The 21676-nt window shown below is 40.6% G+C and overlaps 1 pseudogene; it reads right to left on the bottom strand.

Moving 5' to 3' along the window:
• Positions 1-1748: 1748 nt before the first annotated feature.
• LOC100597000 overlaps positions 1749-21676 on the bottom strand; it is a 52428-nt pseudogene continuing 32500 nt past the window's right edge.

Consider the following 21676-nt stretch of genomic DNA (forward strand, 5'->3'; position numbering starts at 1 on the left):
TTTCTAAGCACACCATGTTTAGATCTTTCAGATCCTTTTGCAGTTTTAGGTTATTTCTACAGAGGTACCTTTAGGTGAATGAATAACACATTCTGTAATTCCTGAAAATATAGTATAGAGTGAAATAATTTAAATATAATTTAGGTGCATGTTGATTATGAAAATAGATTATCTCTCAATACAATGCTTCTCTGTCTTGGTAAAAATAATAAAGCAAAGAAAATAATTCATTTCTGAAGTTGCTTTCCTTCACTTGTAAAGGTCTGATCTCCTCCCACTATGTATATGTACCCTTTACTGTTAAGGAAAGCTTTGCATATGTAGATATAGAAGAATAAGCTACATAAATACTAAAGATATGTCATTCTCCCAAAGGAAACACAGGGGTTTTTCCAATGATTCCTTGCCTCATGTTGATGAGTCTGTAGAATTCAGAACCCATTTGGACACAGCTAATATCCCTGCTCTTGGGGTAGAAATAAGGACACCAGGTCATTGGTAGGGAGGTACAGGCCCTTCCTCTGCTGCTGCAGAGAGGCAGTGACTCAAGAAAACTGGGCTAAAATTTGTTTAAAAAAAAAAAAAAAGTAAAAGAATCACAGGTGCTGACTGGTATCACATCTTGGACCAGCCATATGCCTTTATTTTTACTTTATATATTTTTTTCGGTGGCTGTAATCAAATGTGTTTAAAATTCCTCATTCCCTACTGTGGGGTTCTAGCTGCAGTTATATTACATTGCCTTTTAACAGGCAACTCTACCATCTTCATTCATATAAGCTTTGATTGCAGTAGCTCTGGATTTAGTATCTATTTCTAAGCTGTATAAACTATTTGGTATTTGAATTAAATGAATATTAATGATAGACTTTGGTTTTTTGGTTTTGAAGTATCTTCCTATGCTTGTGATGATTGTATGAGAAAACTAGGCTAACAGTGTAAATAGATAGAATTGCTTGGTCTGGTGTTGAGTGGAACTTGCCTAGAATGAAATTCTGAGAAATTCTCATTTATAAGTGTTGTAGCGATAGGTAAGTTATTCCTCCATCCGGAGTTCCACTGTACCTTTGGAATGACAGTGAGGTACAACGATGTCTTTCTTTCCACTCTGTCTCAATCGGTAAGAACTGGGTATTACTTTAATTTAGCTACTGTTTTGTCCTAAAAAGTAAACATTATGAAAATGAGCCTGAAAAGAGTCTTACGGAGTCTGGTCTCACCATATTCATATGGTGTGACAGGTATTTAAAGAGGGGAGGCATCACTAAAGTTATTCATGAACCTGAACAACGTTTTCCAAGTTTTCATAAAGTTTTAACAATTTAAATATCCATACTGCATCTACATATTCAATAAATATAATTGCATGTGTTATGCTTTTCATAAATTAAAATCCTCAAGTGCCTCTCAAACCAAGATGGTATTTCCACATCACGCCTATTTAAAAGCAAATATAATAGATACTATTCCTGCTCATAAAACCAGGTAACCCCCCCGACCCCGTTCAAAAGGCAGAAATATTTAGTTTCCCTACATCTATTGAATGAGTGCTTTTGTGTTAAAAATCAGAATATGGAAAAAAAAGTCAGTTTTTTCTCCTATGCACCGCTGAGAACAAGCATAATCCTCTAAATGATTTTTAAAAATTTCCTTACAGTGTTACTTCTTCTAGACAACTGAGTGGGTGGAGAAAGAAAAGTGATAAGGAAAACGTTCTCATTTTCTACATCTTCCAGCCCCTAAAATTCTCATCTGACACTTTGCGACATGGGTAATGGTGTCAGCATCTCTTCAAATATAGCTCCCTTCATGTTGGACCCTCTCAGGTTGGCTTCTGGAAGATCACACCCAGACAGATGACAGTTCTTTAAATCAGTTCCTGCCAGAGTTGCTCCTCTGAGGTTACAGTTCTTCAACTTTGCATTTTTTTAAGGTAGCCACTCTCAGGTTAATTCCTGTCATCTGACTTCCTTCCATATCCACACCTTTCAGATTAGCACCTTCTAAATTGGCTTTAAGACCAGAAGGATCCTCAAAATGACAGTTTCAGGGATGCTCCTTCTGCATTAGAATAGAGCATCTTGACTCCCTGGAGATTTGCACAGTCAAACACTGATCCAGAGAGATCAGCTCGTTCAAGATTTGCACAGCAAAGATTTGCATGTGCGAGATTGCAGCGGCTTAAATTGGCAATTTTGAAGTTAACGTATTGAAGGTCCAAACGAGAAAGATCAGCACCACTGAAGTTCAAACCCTGGCATCGCAGTTCTGACTTGGTTGGAGTTGCTAGCAAAAATCGGACAAATTCCTTTTGGGATATTGGTGAATGATCCTCCGGTGGTTGAGAGTTCTTTATTGCCACTTCTAGGTGTTCAATCAATGAATAAATGCCAAAAAATCTTGCTGCTTCTAACACACCCAATAAATTAATACCATTATTTACAATGAGCTGTCCACAACGCAAGTAATTCAAAATGAGTTAAAAGTACGCAGGACTTCGGTCAATTAAGAAAGCTCCTCTAGGATCTTATTTCCCCAGACACCTTTGTCCTTAAACATGTGGGCCAGCACACATGTCTAGTGATTAGAAACTGCAAGATTTATTCTGTTACGAAGATACAGAATAAATTGCAGCACTATTCATAATAGCAAAGACAGGGAATCAACCCCAATGCCCATAATTGATAGACTGGATAAAGAAAATGTGGTACATATGCACCATGAAATACTGTGCAGCCATAAAAAGGAAAAAGATCATGTCCTTTGCAGGGATATGGATGGAGCTGGAAGCCATTATCCTCAGCAAACCCACGGAGGAACAGAAGCCCAAACACTGCATGTTCTTACTTATAAGTGGGAGCTGAACAATGAGAACACATGGACACAGGGAAGGGAACAACACACCCTGGGGCCTGTTGGAGGGTAGGGTCAGGGGAGGAAGAACATTAGAAAAAATAGCTAATGCATGGGGGGCGTAATAGCTCGGCGATGGGTTGATGGTGCAGCAAACCACCATGGCACATGTTTATGTAACAATCCTGCACTTGTACCCCAGAACTTAAAATAAAAAAATTTAAAAAAGGAAAGAGTAATTTTTTATCCCAACTTCTAGACCACTTGGGAAGATTAGTGTGTATGGATGAAGCACACAGGGTTCAAAATTGGGAATGACAGTTGATAAGGCTGGAAAGGGGAGGCTGATGCTAGATCACCGGGACTGGGAATGCCATGCTGAGGACTTGACACTTGTAGGGAGCCACCCATTGAACAGCTTACTAGAAAATGTGCTTCTTAGAAAATGTCACCCAGATGGCGGTATGAAGAGTGGATTAAGGGTGACAAGAATGGAGGCAGGATTAACAGTTTGGCTTATTTAAAAAAAAAAAAAATCATTGGTATTTAACCTCATTCCCAAAGAACTTAAAATACTTTATAAAAATAAAGAGCAAGAGAACAAAGCATTTTATGAAGAAATTGGGGGTAGATAGGGAGAGAAAGAGGACTCTTGGGGTAAAATTATATACTAAAATGCATGTCCCAGGCTGGGTGCGGTGGCTTAGGCCTATAATCCCAGCACTTTGGGAGGCCGAGGCAGACAGATCACTTGAGGTCAGGAGTTCGAGACCAGCCTGGGCAACATGGTGAAACCTTGTCTCTGCTAAAATTCAAAAAATTAGCCAGGCATGCTGGTGGGCGCCTATAGTCCCAGCTACTCGGGAGGCTGAGGCATGAGAATTGCTTGAACCTGGGAGGTGGAGGTGGCAGTGAGCCAAGATTTTACCACTGCACTCCAGCCTGGGTGACAGAGCGAGTTTCCTTCTCAAAAAAAAAAAAAGGAAAAGAAAATGCAAGTCCCCCTACGAAAAGTGGGTTGTCCATTCCTGGTACTGAGATTTACAAAGAGAGTAGTGCATTGACTTAGTGTTAACGTCCTCAGCAACATCGATGTGATACAGGCTGATGGAGGCTCATGAACCCCATTTGTCCTTCCTGTGCTCACAGGAGGACTACGTTTTCCAGTCTCCCTTTTAGTTAGGCCAGTGGGGCATGGGCTATTGGAATGTCATGGATGTGATGTCATCTACTTTGCTCTTCCAGCTCTTCCTTCCCCTTTGCATAGATCTTGGAAGGCATCAGTTTTAAGTGGTGTGACCTTCAACACACTTTGAACTTTTCATGAGCAAGAAATTAATCCTTAACTTGTTCAATCACAGAGATTTTGGAGTTTACTACTGCAGCATATGTTAACCTCCCCTGATTAATAAAAGCCCTATTGTAAACCCATTTTAAAAATCAGCCAAACTGTTAATCATGCCTCCAGTCTTGCCACCCTTAATCCACTCTTCACACCACTGTCTGGGTATCTGTCTTTTGGACAGTAGTGGGAAATTAATTTTTTGAATTTGGTAGCACTAACCTGGTCAGTGGCAGACAGGATTATTATAACATGGTCCCTGTGGAGATGCATTTTTCCCCTCCATCATTCACTGGCAATAGCTCATCAGGATGCTTCAGATTTTCTGGAAGCCATGAAGCCGTGACAAGTCTTGATTCTCTGCTGATGATTGTTGGTGAGTCCTATGGTCATGATTATAATTCACTGCAAATGTAAGAGGGCATTCAGCAACCTCTGATTATATATCAATCTTTCTATTTTTTTTTGTTGTTTCTTTGAAAGCACTTAAGATGCAATGAAATGAAGTTTTTTTTTTTTTTTTTCGCATAGACAATGTCTTTCTCTGTTGCACAGGCTGCAGTGCGGTGGTATGAACATAGCTCACTGCAGTCTCAAATTCCTAGGCTCAAGGGATCCTCTCACCTCAGCCTCCTGAGTAACTGGGACTACAGGCACACACCACTGCACCCAGATATATATATATCTATAGATATATAAATATATCTATATATATAAATATATCTATATATAAATATACCTATATATAAATATACCTATATATAAATATATCTATATATAAATATATCTATATATATGTATCTATATATAATATGTATCTATATATAATATGTATATATAGATACATATATATGTATCTATATATAATAGATACAAATATATAGATATCTATATATATAGATATAAATATAGATATCTATATTTATATATAGATATATATAAATATATATTTACATAGATATTCACAAATATATGTTTATAGATATAAATATATATAGATATAATTATATATAGATAATATATAGATATATTTATATCTATATATAAATATATATATATTTGGAAGACATGGGGGTCTTACTGTCTTGCCCAGGCTGGTCTTAAACTCCTGGCCTCGAGATCCTCCCACAGCACTGGGATTACAGGCAGAAGCCACCATGCTTGGCCTGCAATTGCCTCTTTAACATCCACCATAATAGTCTTCCTTTGTTTATTTCAGAAGGGTTGAGTGCTGCCTCTTGCACAATTTTTGTCATGAGTCAAAACCGTTCATTAGAACACAAAGTAGATGGAATAACAACACAGATACCACCCTCATTGACTAAATGGTGCAGTGTGATGTGCTAGAGCTCATTGGCTGAGAGTGGATGGTACCATGAGTTGGGCCAACTCTTACTGTCTAAGAATTTATCATAGCATGCAGAACACTGGGAAAACACAGGAATGGTATCCTAGAGCAAGTTGTTTATACATTTTTTAGAAAAATATTTCAGAATCAGGAGGTTTACAACAAATACGTGCTGATCAAGAATTTGTTAAATGGATATTATAAGGACTTCTGTGTAGCTGTTTATTATAGCTTTCAAAGCAAGCAGCTGGCACAATGCCACTGCACAATTCAGTGTTTGTCATTCTATGAGGATTAAAAGTGATGTGGTCCTGGTATCTAGTTCTCTGGTCATCAGGAAATAATGGTCTTTTTATCATCAAGCAATTACCCATGAAATCATGCTTTGATACTGAGCTTGTGATCAATATTCTGGATGAGAGAATAGTGAGATTACACTCTTACAAATTCTCGATGGATGGTGTTTTAGGTTTCCAATTTGGGGAAGATACATACACTTTATTAGATGGTTGCAGTGGGCATAGCCAGATGTCAAATTCAGAAAAGTTGTTTTCATGGATGAAGCGCATTGTTTATTCCATTTTGATGTAATTTTATTCTTATTTATAAAATAAAAAAGCCGGTGTTTTTCCAATACAAAAACAAATGGGACCATGAATTCCATGGTTCTATACAATATAGTACAATCATGATATCCTTAGTCTTTCCAATATAAATGGGAAAAAGAAGACATCTAGATTAAAGTAATATTAGTTTTTGGTAAATCCTTCAAGGTAAAGTGATTGTATTAAATACCCCTCAGTAACCAAATAGTCTCGCAACGTGGGATTTTTAGACATGGAACCAAAACCTCAGATTTTGTTTTGGAATAGGTGATCTTGAGTAACACCTTCTGATAGCAATATACAGCAGGGCCAAGTGTTTATTATTGTCACTCCTTATCTGTGGCATTAAAGCCATACAATTCACTAGAGGGAATTCCTTTTTTCTTTTTTTCCTGTTAATAAAAAATACAAGTATTTGTGCTGATGTTTTAATATCTGAAATAAAAAATCCTAAAAGGTAAACTTCTTGCTTATTTAAGTAAAAGAATCACTGGGACTCAAAGAGTTACTCTTTTTAGAAAATTGCCATCAACTACGTTCTTCCTGTTAGAACTTAAAGAGGAAGTATTAGATTCTACCATGAAAATTGTCGTTTGATAATTCTGAAGGAATATTCTCTTTCTTTCGTGCTCTATTATAATTATTATTACATTTAAAAACAAAAAAAGCCCAGAGTAAGTAAATTAAAACATTTGGCAAGGCCCAACTACTTTCCACTTTGCTTTCTCTTTTTCACTATTTTAGCTATTCTTTTTGCTATTCACCCCCATATTTCTAAATAATGCATAGACATCACTATTTCTTCTTCCTCCCTTCCCACCAATTTCCACCAATACTTTTACACTTCCCCCCGCCCCTCCACACATGTAACACCCTATTCTACCAATATTAATACATATTTGATAAATCAATATTTGTTATTATGACTATGCAAATAGTATCCATTGCCGTGCCTTGCTGTGCCTTGTAGTGTATTATAATTCTGTTTACTTTTATTTAACTTTTTGCTTTCTATAGATCAAGTATACTATTTTACATTTTTAACCTTTCTATTTACCTATTTAATTTTTTTTTTTTTTGAGGCAGAATCTCGCTTTGTCACCCAGGCTGGAGTGCAGTGGCGTGATCTTGGCTCACTGCAATCTCCGCCTCCCGGGTTCAAGAGATTCTCCTGACTCAGCCTCCTGAGTAGCTGGGATTACAGGTATCCACCACAACCCCCAGCTAATTTTTGTATTTTTAGTAGAGAGGGGGTTTCACCATGTTGGCCAGGCTGGTCTTGAACTCTTGACCTCAAGTGATCTGCCCACCTCAGCCTCCCAAAGCGCTGGGATTACAGGTGTGAACCACCATGCTTGGCCTTACCTACTTAAGTTAGTTCCAAACTCTATCTGTTAAAATACAAATTTCCCCACAATACATTCAAATGTAGTGGGCAGGCCTGTCTGCCTGCCTGCCCTCCCTCTCTCTTACCCTCCCTTTTTTCCTCTCTCCCTTCTCTCTTTTTTCATTTCCCCCACTGGTGACATTCATTCTGTAGCCCCAGATTCCCCTGCTCCAACCTGGATGAGTTCTTTCCAGGAAGATGTCTGAGTACCGGCTTTCCTTCTACTGTCACCGTGGAAATTTCGTTTGCCTCTTTCCTGAATTGGATTCCATGCCTTCCCCTTTCTTGGTTTATTGCTATACTTGGTCAAGCACATCCCCCTGAAACTTTTCGTAAAAGGGTACATCATGTAAAAGGGCACATCACAGGTTGATTTTTAAAGATTTTTGCATGTTCAAACATATTTTTATTCTACTCTTACACTTGAATGAGTTTCAACTCTACATTAGTCAGCTTGGGCTGCCTTAACAGAATACCACAGACTGGGTGTTTTAAACAACAGACATTTATTTATTTTCTTACAGTTCTGGAGGCTGGAAGTCCAAGCTCAAAGTTCCAGCTGATTCTGTTTCTGGTGAGGGCTCTCTTCCTGGCTTGCAGATGGCTGCCTTCTTGCTGTGTCCTCACAAAGCCTTTCTTCCAAGAGTGGACACAGGGACAGAGATAGCAAGAGTGAGCTCTCTGGTGTCTCTTCTTAGAAGTACACTAATCCTATCACATCAGTGCTCTATGTAAATGACCTCATTTAACCTCAATTACTTTCTTAGAGGCCGCATCTCCAAACATAGCCACACTGGGGGCTAGGGATTACAATTATTTTTTTCCTTAAAATTTTGAAGGCAAGTTTCCATTACCTTCTAGCATTCAGTGATTTTGAGACGTCTGAGACCATCCTCATTACAAATCCTGTGTATTGAACTGTTTTGTCCTTCTGGAGGCTTTTAAGATCTTCTCTTTATCCCCAGGCTTCTGAAATTTCGTGATGACGTGCTTTGGTGTATGTTTTCCTAAAAAAAATTCATGGTGTGGATGAAAAATTGTGGATATTTTAAACTGAGAAATTCATGTTATTTAATCTGAATGTTAAAAAATTCTTTTTAGATAATTTATTTTCTATTTCCTTTTTTTACAAAGAATTTCTATTTTTCTGATTTAGATCTCCTGATCCTTTCTTTTTTTACTAAATTGTATTTTTCATATTTAATTTCTTTGTCTTTTTATTCCCTGTCTGTCTACTGAATGTTGGTATCTATATCTATCTATAAATATATACAGCCCTGAGGCTAGATAGTAAAGGTATACTGTTCTTTCTACTATATGAAGGCAACTACCTCTAATTATATTGCTAATAAGGATGGAGAAAATTGCTAAGTGCACACTAATTTCCAGGAGCTGTTTTAATTTTCTCTAGTGAAGATACCACATTTGTATTGCAGCAGTGGTTGGCGTCACCATCTGCTACTGTTTGTGACAGTCTGTAGTCATCTTTGTGCCCTTTCTGGCTTTGGCATTGGGAAAACAGATGCATTTAATGGTGTTGTGTTGAGAATTATCACCCTGGGTGTCTAAAGTAGTCAAATTCAGAGAAACAAAGTAGAATGGTGGTTTCCAGGGGCTGGGAAAGGGGGAGATAGGGAGTTGTTGTTTATGGGTGTAGAGTCTGAGTTTTGCAAGATGAAAATGTTCTGGAGATCCATCACACAATGTGAATATATATAACACGACTGAACTGTGTGCTTAAAATTGGGTAAGATGGTAAATTATGTTATGTGTTTTTTATAATTTTTTTAAAAGCAAAACAACGAAGAATTATCACTGCAATTCTCAAATATTTGATGGTGGCAATTATTGCTGCAGTTATCATGGGGATGTAGCACTGTGTTTGGTTTACTATCTCAGTAAAGGCTGAAGCAGTTCCAGAAGTTTCTACTCTGCCCTTCCTACCCAAATAGCCCTCACTTCGCAGACCAGAGAACCAAAGTAAGGAGTCTACCAATTACTAAATATATCTATTCCCACTGTACATTCTGGGGTTAGGGAAATGATCATAGATAGAGTGGGTCTCTGGTCTTCACAGCCAATACCTAATAACGCAGAAGGTCAGGTATTTCACTTTCCCCAATATCCAGATAGTCTCTTAAATGGCAGTAGGACCCTCTGGGAAAGACCTGGAGGATGATTTAGCGTGAACATCTGTGGCTGCATTGCAGGATCCTTCCTCAAAGTTCTTGCTCAAAGGGTTTTGGGAGTATATACTATGTATTTGTTTTTTAGAGTCAGAGTCTCCCTCTCTTGCCCAGGCTGGAGTGCGGTGATGCAATCAAAGCTCACTGCAGCCTCAAACTCCTGGGCTCAACTGATCCTCCTGCCTCTTGGCCTCCCAAAGCACAAAGATTACAAGTATGAGCCACTGGGCCAGCCAGGTGAACTCACTTAGATGTGGAGACTAGTTAAGAGGCTGTGAATTCCTTGCTGCAGCAGCTAGAGTGAGGTGTCTGCCCAGCAGACCTGGAATTCTTCCATTTATAATTACCAAGCAGCATCCTCATAGTCTGTCCACCCCTTTCATTGACAGGGATTCCACGATCTATTAGACAACCCCAGAATCCTGCGAGTCTAAACCCTCGGATAACAACTGAGTTCTTGTGGCTTTAGTGATCATTGTGCCCCCCTCACCTGTGGTGGTCAGGGTTGCTGCCTATCCTCCAGTACACTAGGGTCCCATTTTCCCCACCAAAGCCAGGGAGCATTGGTTCTTCTGCAGCGTTTCCCTCTATCATCATTGGCTTATGGAGAAGAGCTACTGCAGACCTTTAAAAGATGCCGATTACTGCCTTTCCCACCAACAAATGTCTTCCCCTCTCATCAATGAATTACTTAATTTCCAATGTCTTGGTGAAGGCAGTGTCCTCAGGTCCTTCTAGTGGGTAGGGGTAGGAGTGGCTATGGAGGTCGCTCATAATAGATCTGTTTCAACATCTCCGCCTCACTGAGCTTTTGGATTTCTTCTTCTACAGTAAACCAGAGGATTTTTAGCATGTTAACCTCATTGACTGCTTCTCACTGTTGAGTCCAGGCTTCAGTTAACCAATCCAGTAGATTGGTAACACTACTCCCTGGCACTGAAGCCAGTTTATTAAATTATAATTCTGGGTTACAAGTACCCATATGAATACATGCAGTCCAAACAGCTTTATATATTTCAGTTTCTTGGTGCCATGCCCTTCAAATCGCTCCCATACATACCCTTCAGAAACCTGTAGGGGACATTGCACTTCTTTGTCTTCTCTCTGTTAGGATCGAACGGTCATGATGAACTTGGAGTCAAGAATAGTTGAGGGTCTGGCCAGGTCCTGAGCATAAGAAACATTCATATTTGAAGCAACTACCCCCGGTACAATCATTGAAATTTTTTTTCTGCCCCAGGAAAAAGGCAGCGAAACTCAGAGTAGGGAGGGATTGATTCCACTTTCAAGGAAGGTTCAAAAAGATCTGGGGGTTCAACGCACTCAACCTCATTTCTGATTGCTCAGATGGCCTCCTCCCTAACTCAGGCTTCCCCTCCTTCATCACCAACCAATACCCTTATCTTGGTGAACAGACATGATAGTGCTGATCACTCAGTGGGTTTTTCAACTTGACATCTCCTAAAAACAGGCTTGCTCTTGGGCCTCAGCTATTCATTCTGTTACTGCGTAAGACAAAGGACTCTTAACCTTCCTTCCTTCCTTCCTTCCTTCCTTCCTTCTTTCCTTCCTTCCTTCCTTCCTTCTTTCCTTCCTTCCTTCCTTCCTTCTTTCCTTCCTCCCTTCCTATTGAGACAGAGTCTCATTCTGTCACCCAGGCTGGAGTGCAGTGGTACAATCATGGCTCACTGCAGCCTTGAATTCTTGGGCTCAAGCAATCCTCCCACCTCAGCCTCCTGAGTAGCTGGGACCACAGGTGTGCAACCACCATAACTGACTACTTAAAAACTTTTTTTTTTTTTTTTTGGTCGTAGAGCCAGGGTCTACATTGCCTAGGCTGGTTTTGAACTCCTTCGGTCAAGTGAGCCTCCTGCTTTCCCAAGGTGTTGGGATTACAGGTGTGAGCCATTGTGCCTGGCCTGGTTTTCTATGTTTGTTTTGAGTTGAATGATTACCAACTCCAATTTCTTCTTTCCCCCTAGGTATCCTCTCTAGGGAAATCAGAAAAAGCCAGCTGGTCCCATAATCTTTATAATCAGCCCTACATGTGTTATAAGTACTGTTGTTGCCATAGCAATGATATATCCCAGACTCTTTATTTTTCAGCAACTTGCCTCCTACCTGCAGTTCATCCCATCCCTACCTGTGATAATCTAAGTAATGGTGATGCCAACACAGGCCATGGGTTATTAGAATCCCACTTCCTTTTAACAAGGAGGTTAACAAGGAGGTTATTTGCGAGCTTCTCAAATAGGTATGATAAGCTCAACCAAGAATCCCATTTGGAAAGTCTTTTTCCTAGTTTCACTCCAGGCAACAATGACTCTATCAGTCAGGGTCCTGTCAAGAAACAAATGCCATGCCCAAACTAGTTATTTGGAAGAGGATTTAATAGGGGACCATGTCTAGAGGTGCAGGTAAGGTTTAAGGAAGCTAGCTAATGTTATTATAGGACTATGGGTTAGTAACTGTGGGGAGTTGACAGCACAGGCTGGAAGAGGCAGGGGAGGATCGTCCTGGATCTGGAGAGGGAAGCTCTGGGCAGATACCTGTCTGTCAAAGCCTGGCCTTTGGGAGAAGGAGGAAGCTACTCAAAGGAGGGAGCAGGGAAAATAAACCCTTTGACCTTTCTTGTTTTCGTTTTTGTTTTTTCCTTTTTCTTTTCTCTTTCTTTCTTTCTTTTTTTTTAAATTATACTTTAAGTTTTAGGGTACATGCACACAATGTACAGGTTAGTTACATAAGTATACATGTGCCACGTTGGTGTGCTGCACCTATTAACTTGTCATTTATCATTAGGTATATCTCTTAATGCTATCCCTCCCCCTCCCCCGACCCCACAACAGGCCCCAGTGTGTGATGTTCCCCTTCCTGTGTCCATGTGTTCTCACTGTTCAAGTCCCATCTATGAGTGAGAATATGCAGTGTTTGGTTTTTTGTCCTTGTGATAGTTTGCTGAGAATGATGGTTTCCAACTTCATCCATGTCCCTACAAAGGACACGAACTCATCATTTTTTATGGCTGCATAGTATTCCATGGTGTATATGTGCCACATTTTCTTAATCCAGTCTATCGTTGTTGGACATTTGGGTTGGTTCCAAGTCTTTGCTATTGTGAATAGTGCCGCAAGAAACATACGTGTGCATGTGTCTTTATAGCAGCATGATTTATAGTCCTTTGGGTATATACCCAGTAATGGGATGGCTGGGTCAAATGGTATTTCTAGTTCTAGATCCCTGAGGAATCACCACACTGACTTCCACAATGGGTGAACTAGTTTACAGTCTCACCAACAGTGTGAAAGTGTTCCTATTTCTCCACATCCTTTCCAGCACCTGTTGTTTCCTGACTTTTGAATGATGGCCATTCTAACTGGTGTGAGATGGTATCTCATTATGGTTTTGATTTGCATTTGTCTGATGGCCAGTGATGATGAGCATTTTTTCATTTGTCTTTTGGCTGCATAAATGTCTTATTTTGAGAAGTGTCTGTTCATATCCTTTGCCCACTTTTTGATGGGGTTGTTTGTTTTTTTCTTGTAAATTTGTTTGAGTTCATTGTAGATTCTGGGTATTAGCCTTTTGTCAGGTCAGTGGATTGCAAAAATTTTCTCCCATTCTGTAGGTTGCCTGTTCACTTTGATGGGAGTTTCTTTTGCTGTGCAGAAGCTCTTTAGTTTAATTAGATCCCATTTGTCAATTTTGGCTTTTGTTGCCATGGCTTTTGGTGTTTTAGACATGAAGTCCTTGCCCATGCCTATGTCCTGAATGGTGTTGCCTAGGTTTTCTTCTAGGGTTTTTATGGTTTTAGGTCTAACATTTAAGTCTTTAATCCATCTTGAATTAATTTTTGTATAAGGTGTAAGGAAGGGATCCAGTTTCAGCTTTCTACATATGGCTAGCCAGTTTTCCAGCACCATTTATTAAATAGGGAATCCTTTCCCCATTGCTTGTTTTTGTCAGGTTTATCAAAGATCAGATAGTTGTAGATATGTAGCATTATTTCTGAGGGCTCTGTTCTGTTCCATTGATCTATATCTCTGTTTTGGTACCAGTACCATGCTGTTTTGGTTACTGTAGCCTTGTAGTATAGTTTGAAGTCAGGTAGCGTGATGCCTCCAGCTTTGTTCTTTTGGCTTAGGATTGACTTGGTGATGTGGGCTCTTTTTTGGTTTCATATGAACTTGAAAGTAGTTTTTTCCAATTCTGTGAAGAAAGTCATTGGTAGCTTGATGGGGATGGCATTGAATCTATAAATTACCTTGGGCAGTATGGCCATTTTCACAATATTGACTCTTCCTACCCATGAGCATAGAATGTTCTTCCATTTGTTTGTATCCTCTTTTATTTCATTGAGCAGTGGTTTGTAGTTCTCCTTGAAGAAGTCCTTCACATCCCTTGTAAGTTGGATTCCTAGGTATTTTATTTTCTTTGAAGCAATTGTGAATGGGAGTTCACTTATGATTTGGCTCTCTGTTTGTCTGTTATTGGTGTATAAGAATGCTTGTGATTTTTGCCCATTGATTTTGTATCCTGAGACTTTGCTGAAGTTGCTAATCAGCTTAAGGAGATTTTGGGCTGAGACGATGGGGTTTTCTAGATATACAGTCATGTCATCTGCAAACAGGGACAGTTTAACTTCCTCTTTTCCTAATTGAATACCCTTTATTTCCTTCTCCTACCTGATTGCCCTGGCCAGAATTTCCAACACTATGTTGAATAGGAGTGGTGAGAGAGGGCATCTCTGTCTTGTGCCAGTTTTCAAAGGGAATGCTTCCAGTTTTTGCCCATTCAGTATGATATTGGCTGTGGGTTTGTCATAGATAGCTCTTATTATTTTGAGATACATCCCATCAATACCTAATTTACTGAGAGTTTTTAGCATGAAGTGTTGTTGAATTTTATCAAAGGCCTTTCTGCATGTATTGAGATAATCATGTGGTTTTTGACTTTGGTTCTATTTATATGCTGGATTATGTTTATTGATTTGCATATGTTGAAACAGCCTTGCATCCCAGGGTTGAAGCCCACTTGATCATGGTGGATAAGCTTTTTGATGTGCTGCTGGATTTGGTTTGCCAGTATTTTATTGAGGATTTTTGCATCGATGTTCATCAGGGATATTGGTCTAAAATTCTCTTTTTTTGTTGTGTCTCTGCCAGGCTTTGGTATCAGGATGATGCTGGCCTCATAAAATGAGTTAGGGAGGATTTCCTCTTTTTCTATCGATTGGAATAGTTTCAGAAGGAGTGGGACCAGCTCCTCCTTGTACCTCTGGTAGAATTTGGCTGTGAATCCAACTGGTCCTGGACGTTTTTTGGTTGGTAAGCTATTAATTATTGCCTCAATTTCAGAGCCTGTTATTGGTCTATTCAGAGACTTAACTTCTTCCTGGTTTAGTCTTGGGAGGGTGTTTGTGTCGAGGAATTTATCCATTTCTTCTAGATTTTCTAGTTTATTTGCATAGAGGTGTTTATAGTATTCTCTGATGGTAGTTTGTATTTCTGTGGGATTGGTGGTGGTATCCCCTTTATCATTTTTTATTGCGTCTATTTGATTCTTCTCTCTTTTCTTCTTTATTAGTCTTGCTAGCAGTCTATCAATTTTGTTGATCTTTTCAAAAAGCTAGCTCCTGGATTCATTGATTTTTTGAAGGGTTTTTTGTGTCTCTATTTCCTTCAGTTCTGCTCTGATCTTAGTTATTTCTTGCCTTCTGCTAGCTTTTGAATGTGTTTGCTCTTGCTTCTCTAGTTCTTTTAATTGTGATGTTAGGGTGTCAATTTTAGATCTTTCCTCTTTGTCTGTGGGCATTTAGTGCTATAAATTTCCCTCTACACATTGCTTTGAATGTGTCCCAGAGATGCTGGTATGTTGTGTCTTTGTTCTCGTTGGTTTCAAAGAACATCTTTATTTCTGCCTTCATTTCGTTATGTACCCAGTAGTCATTCAGGAGCAGGTTGTTCATTTTCCATGTAGTTGAGTGGTTTTGAGTGAGTTTCTTAATCCTGAGTGCTAGTTTGATTGCACTGTGGTCTGAGAGACAGTTTGTTATAATTTCTGTTCTTTTACATTTGCTGAGGAGTGCTTTACTTCCAGTTTTGGAATAGGTGTGGTGTGGTGCTGAGAAGAATGTATATTCTGTTGATTTGGGGTGGAGAGTTCTGTAGATGTCTATTAGGTCTGCTTGGTGCAGAGCTGAGTTCAATTCCTGGATATCCTTGTTAACTTTCTGTCTCGTTGATCTGTCTAATGTTGACAGAGGTGTGTTAAAGTCTCCCGTTATTATTGTGTGGGAGTCTAAGTCTCTTTGTAGGTCTCTAAGGACTTGCTTTATGAATCTGGGTGCTCCTGTGTTGGGTGCATATATATATAGGATAGTTAGCTCTTCTTGTTGAATTGATCCCTTGACCATTATGTAATGGCCTTCTTTGTCTCTTTTGATCTTTGTTGGTTGAAAGTCTGTTTTATCAGAGACCAGGATTGCAACCCCTGCCTTTTTTTGTTTTCCATTTGCTTGGTAGATCTTCCTCCATCCCTTTATTTTGAGCCTATGTGTGTCTCTGCATGTGAGATGCGTTTCCTGAAAACAGCACACTGATGGGTCTTGACTCTTTATCCAATTTGCCAGTCTGTGTCTTTTAATTGGAGCATTTAGCCCATTGACATTTAAGGTTCATATTATTATGTGTGAATTTGATCCTGCCATTATGATGTTAGCTGGTTATTTTGCTTGTTAGTTGATGCAGTTTCCTCCTAGCCTTGAAGGTCTTTACAATTTATCATGTTTTTGCAGTGGCTGGTACCGGTTGTTCCTTTCCATGTTTAGTGCTTCCTTCAGGAGCTCTTGTAGGGCAGGACTGGTGGTGACAAAATCTCTCAGCATTTGCTTGTCCATAAAGTATTTTATTTCTCCTTCACTTATGAAGCTTAGTTTGGTGGGATATGAAATTCTGGGTTGAAAATTCTCTTCTTTAAGAATGTTGAATATTGGCCCCCCACTCTCTTCTGGCTTGTAGAGTTTCTGTGGAGAGATCAGCTGTTAGTCTGATGGGCTTCTGTTTGTGGGTAACCCGACCTTTCTCTCTGGCCGCCCTTAACATTTTTTCCTTCATTTCAACTTTGGTGAATCTGACAGTTATTTGTCTTGGAGTTGCTCTTCTCAAGGAGTATCTTTGTGGCGTTCTCTGTATTTCCTGAATTTGAATGTTGGCCTGCCTTGCTAGATTGGGGAAGTTCTCCTGGATAATATCCTGCAGAGTGTTTTCCAACTTGGTTCCATTCTCCCTGTCACTTTCAGGTACACCAATCAGATGTAGATTTGGTCTTTTCACACAGTCCCATATTTCTTGGAGGCTTTGTTCATTTCTTTTTATTCTTTTTTCTCTAAACTTCTCTTCTCGCTTCATTTCATTCATTTCATGTTCCATCACTGATATCCTTTTTTTCCAGTTGATTGAATCAGCTACTGAGGCTTGTGCATTCGTCACATAGTTCTTGTGCCATGGTTTTTAGCTCCATCAGGTCCTTTAAGGACTTCTCTGCATTGGTTATTCTAGTTAGCCATTCGTCTAATTTTTTTTTCAAGCTTTTTAACTTCTTTGCCATGGGTTCGAACTTCCTCCTTTAGCTCGGAGTAGTTTGATAGTCTGAAGCCTTCTTCTCTCAACTCGTCAAAGTCATTCTCCATCCAGCTTTGTTCTGTTGCTGGTGAGGAGCTGCGTTCCTTTGGAGGAGGAGAGATGCTCTGATTTTTAGTTTCCAGTTTTTCAGCTTTGTTTTTTCCCCATCTTTGTGGTTTTATCTACCTTTGGTCTTTGATGATGGTGATGTACAGATGGGGTTTCACTGTCGATATCCTTTCTGTTTGTGAGTTTTCCTTCTAACAGTCAGGACCCTCAGCTGCAGGTCTGTTGGAGTTTGCTGGAGGTCCATTCCAGACCCTGTTTGCTTGGGTATCAGCAGCAGAGGCTGCAGAACAGTAGATATTGGTGAGCAGCAAATGTTGTTGCCTGATCGTTCCTCTGGAAGTTTTGTCTCAGAGGAGTACCTGGCCATGTGAGGTGTCAGTCTGCCCCTACTGGGAGGTGCTTCCCAGTTAGGCTACTTAGGGGTCAGGGACCCACTTGAGGAGGCAGTCTGTCTGTTCTCAGATGTCCAGCTGCATGCTGGGAGAACCGCTACTCTCTTCAAAGCTGTCAGACAAGGACATTTAAGTCTGCAGAGGATTTGGCTGCCTTTTGTTTGGCCTTGCCCTGCCCCTAGAGTTGGAGCCTACAGAGGCACGCAGGCAGGCCTCCTTGAGCTGTGGTGGGCTCCACCCAGTTCTAGCTTCCTGGCTGCTTTGTTTACCTACTCAAGCCTTGGCAATGGTGGGCGCCCCTCCCCCAGCCTCACTTCCACCTTGCAGTTTGATCTCAGACTCCAGTGCTAGCAATAAGTGAGGCTCTGTGGGCATAGGTCCCTCCGAGCCAGGCACAGGATATAATCTCCTGGTGTGCTGTTCGTTAAGCCCGTTGGAAAAGTGCAGTATTAGGGTGGGAGTGACCCGATTTTCCAGGTGCTGTCTGTCACCCCTTTCTTTGACTAGAAAGGGAATTCCCTGACTGCTTGCACTTCCCAGGTGAGGTGATGCCTCTCCCTGCTTTGGCTCACTCTCGGTGTGCTGCACCGATTGTTCTGCACCCACTTTCTTACACTCCCCAATGAGATGAACCTGGTACCTCAGTTGGAAATGCAGAAATCACCCGTCTTCTGTGTCCTTCACGCTGGGAGCTGTAGACTGGAGCTGTTCCTATTCGGCCATCTCGGCTCCACCCCCCACAGACCTTTTTTCTTTCTTTCTTTCTTTCTTTCTTTCTTTCTTTCTTTCTTTCTCTTTCTTTCTTTCTTTTTTTCTTTCATATTTATTCTGTTTATTGGCAGTGCGTAGTTTATTTGTGCTAATTAACTGCCTAGGGCCCTTTGTCCATCTTTCTTTTTTTATTTTTATTTAATTTTACTTTAAGTTCTGGGATATGTGCTGAATGTACATGTTTGTTATATATGTATACATGTGCCATGGTGGTTTGCTGCACCTATCAACCCATCAATCTAGGTTTTAAGCCCCACATACACACATGCATTCAGCATTTGTCCTAATGCTCTCCCTCCCCTTGCCCTCCACCCCTCGACAGGCCCCAGTATGTGATGTTCCCCTCCCTGTGTCCATGTGTTTTCATAGTTCAACTCCCATTTATGAGTGAGAACATGCAGTTAACAAACCCCTTAACTTTATTCTTCTCCCCTATTACTCCCCAGTGCTTTCCACTGGTCACATCCTCTCACAAGCCAGAAGGCAAAGGATCCCATTGATGTTGTCTCATGGGGGTCATCAATCTCCTGAGCTCAACTGGTATGGGGAAAGATTGAGAGTAAATAAAATAGAACAAGTAGAAGATACCCAGCCTAGGCCCTAACTGCAACATGTTGTCAAGTGCTGGCCTGCCTGGTAGAAATGACTGTCAAATTTCTTCCAGATTTATGATATGTGGTTGACCCTTGAACAACACAAGTTTGAGCTGTGAGGGTCCACTCATACTTGAATTTTCTTCTTCCTCTGTCACCCTGAGATAGCAAAACCAATCCCTCTTCCTCTTCCTTTTCTGCATACTCAATGTGAAGACAATGAGGGTGAAGACCTTTAGGATGATCCACTTCCACTTAATGAATGGTAAATACATTTTATCTTTCTTAGGATTTTCTTAGTAACATTTTCTTTTTTCTAGCTTGTTTTGTTGTAAGAACACAGTATATAATACATATAACACAGAAAATATGTTAATGGACTATTCATGTTATTATCAAGGCTTCTAGTCAGACTACTAGTAGTTAGGTTTTTGGAGAGTCAAAAGTTACATGTGGGTTTTTGACTGCATGTGCAGTGGCTCACACCTGTAATCCCAGCGCTTTGGGAGGCCGAGGTGGATGATCACTTGGGCTCAGGAGTTCGAGGCCAGCCTGGGCAACATAGGGAGACCCCGTCTCTACAAAAACAAAACAATCAAACCTCAACAAACCTCTCCCATCAAAAGATACAGATAGCAATGTAGAAGAGATTGCCTTTGGAAACAGGAGAGAGAATTCGGAATTCAGGAGTGAGTTCCAGGCTAGAGAAGTAGATTGGGATTGGAGCTGTTCTTGTGAAGTGTATAGAGGTGGAAGTTGGGCTATTTTTTTCTTTTCCAGAAATGTCCTAGCAGTAAGGCAAACTAGAAAAGCCCTGTATCTCAGGTGAGAGGAGCTGCTGTTCTGCTTCTGCTCAGGAGCCAAAAGCTGGAGGGAAAGGGCACTTTGTGGGGATACGAGGCACACACACTTTGGTCATCGTTTGGTCTTAGGCTTTTCCAGATAGTGCAGTTTCAGGGGACCCTGAGCTGCCTCCCAGTGAGGCTACAGCAGAGGGTGTTGATTGACTTGTGTGACAGCCCAGTGTACAGGCAGGAAGTGCTGCCTCCCTCCAGGGCTGCAATTAGCAGAGGCTTTCTTGCCTTTTGTCATGATAAATGGTGCCTGCCAGGGCTTTCCTTGTTCTTAATCTGTGAAAGAAATGAGTGACTCACTCCCCTTTCTGGGGCCACTTTTAAGGCACTCAAGGTTTCTTAAGCAGATTCCAGGGGAACCCCTCAAGATCCATCTGAAAGTCATCTTTATTTCTGAACGACTCATTCTCTTTCAAACAAGTTCCCACTTCTTGGGGAAAAGCAGGCTTATGCCTTTTAATGCTTGTTTCTTAGGGTTCTTTGTGGATGTCTCCTATTTTCCAGGGTGTTTATGTAGCATAGACTAATGTTCTCTCAGATAGTGGTAAGTCACCAACCTCCACATCTTTGAAACCCACCCACTGTTCAATAGCTTGTGTGTATCAATCCAAACTCCAAACGCTCTCCTGGGAAGGTCATGAGGAAAGCGATGAGAAGAGAATCTGTCTGCAGAACAAATGTCCATTTTGGCACCCACTCAGGGTCACCAGAAGGTTCACTTCCCAAGAGCGTTGGAACTTACGTTTCTTGGATGGACACTTTAGTCTCTGAACTGATGACTGGAAAAGTCTTCAGGAGATGTGACATTGCCCAGGCCATCTGCTTTAAGGTTTAACATGCCATGCCTTACAAAGCCAGAACCTGTGATCTCGAGCAACACACGGTTCGAGGTCACCTTCAGCTACCCCTGCTTGTTGCTTCAGAACAGCAGTTGTGTTACAGGAAAGGGATCCTGATCCAGACCCCAAGAGAAGGTTCTTGGATCTCGCACAAGAAAGGATTCAAGGCGAGTCTGCAGTGCAAAGTAAAAGCAAGTTTATTAAGGAAGTAAAGTGGTGAAAGGACAGCTACTCCATAGACAGAGCAGGATGTTCCTGAAAGTAAGAGAAGGAATGCGTCCACCCTAGGTACAATACTTGTGTATATGCGGAGATGTGTTCTGCTGCGAGAGTGATGTGATAAAGGATTAATTTTCTTAATTACTGTATTTTGTAAGAATCAATATTATTATCTTTAAAACAAAATTAGGAATGCCTTTGTTCTCCAGATATCGAAATATCTGGACACTCCCAAGTCTGGGTCTGTTTCAGTAAACATTATAAATTTGTTCCCTTAACCATAAACATCTAGAGGCTAGGAATACCTAATTTTCTGGGAACGCAGCCCAGCAAATCTCAGCCTCATTTTCCTAGCCCTCACTCAAAATGGAGTCACTCTGGTTCGAACGCCTCTGACAGTCGCAGCAGTGAAAACAGTAGCCTTGTTCCTTCTGACAGTGCTCTAAAATAGCTTTATTTTTATTTTATTACTATTTTTTGAGGTAGAGTCTTGCTCTGTTACCCAGGCTGGAGTGCAGTGACACAACCATGGTTCACTCAGCCTTGACCTCCTGGGCTCAAAGTGATTCTCTCACTTGAGCCTCCCAAGTAGCTGGGAC

The sequence above is a fragment of the Nomascus leucogenys genome, chromosome 8 (genome assembly GCF_006542625.1).
Source record: "Nomascus leucogenys isolate Asia chromosome 8, Asia_NLE_v1, whole genome shotgun sequence".
Lineage (NCBI taxonomy): Eukaryota > Metazoa > Chordata > Mammalia > Primates > Hylobatidae > Nomascus > Nomascus leucogenys.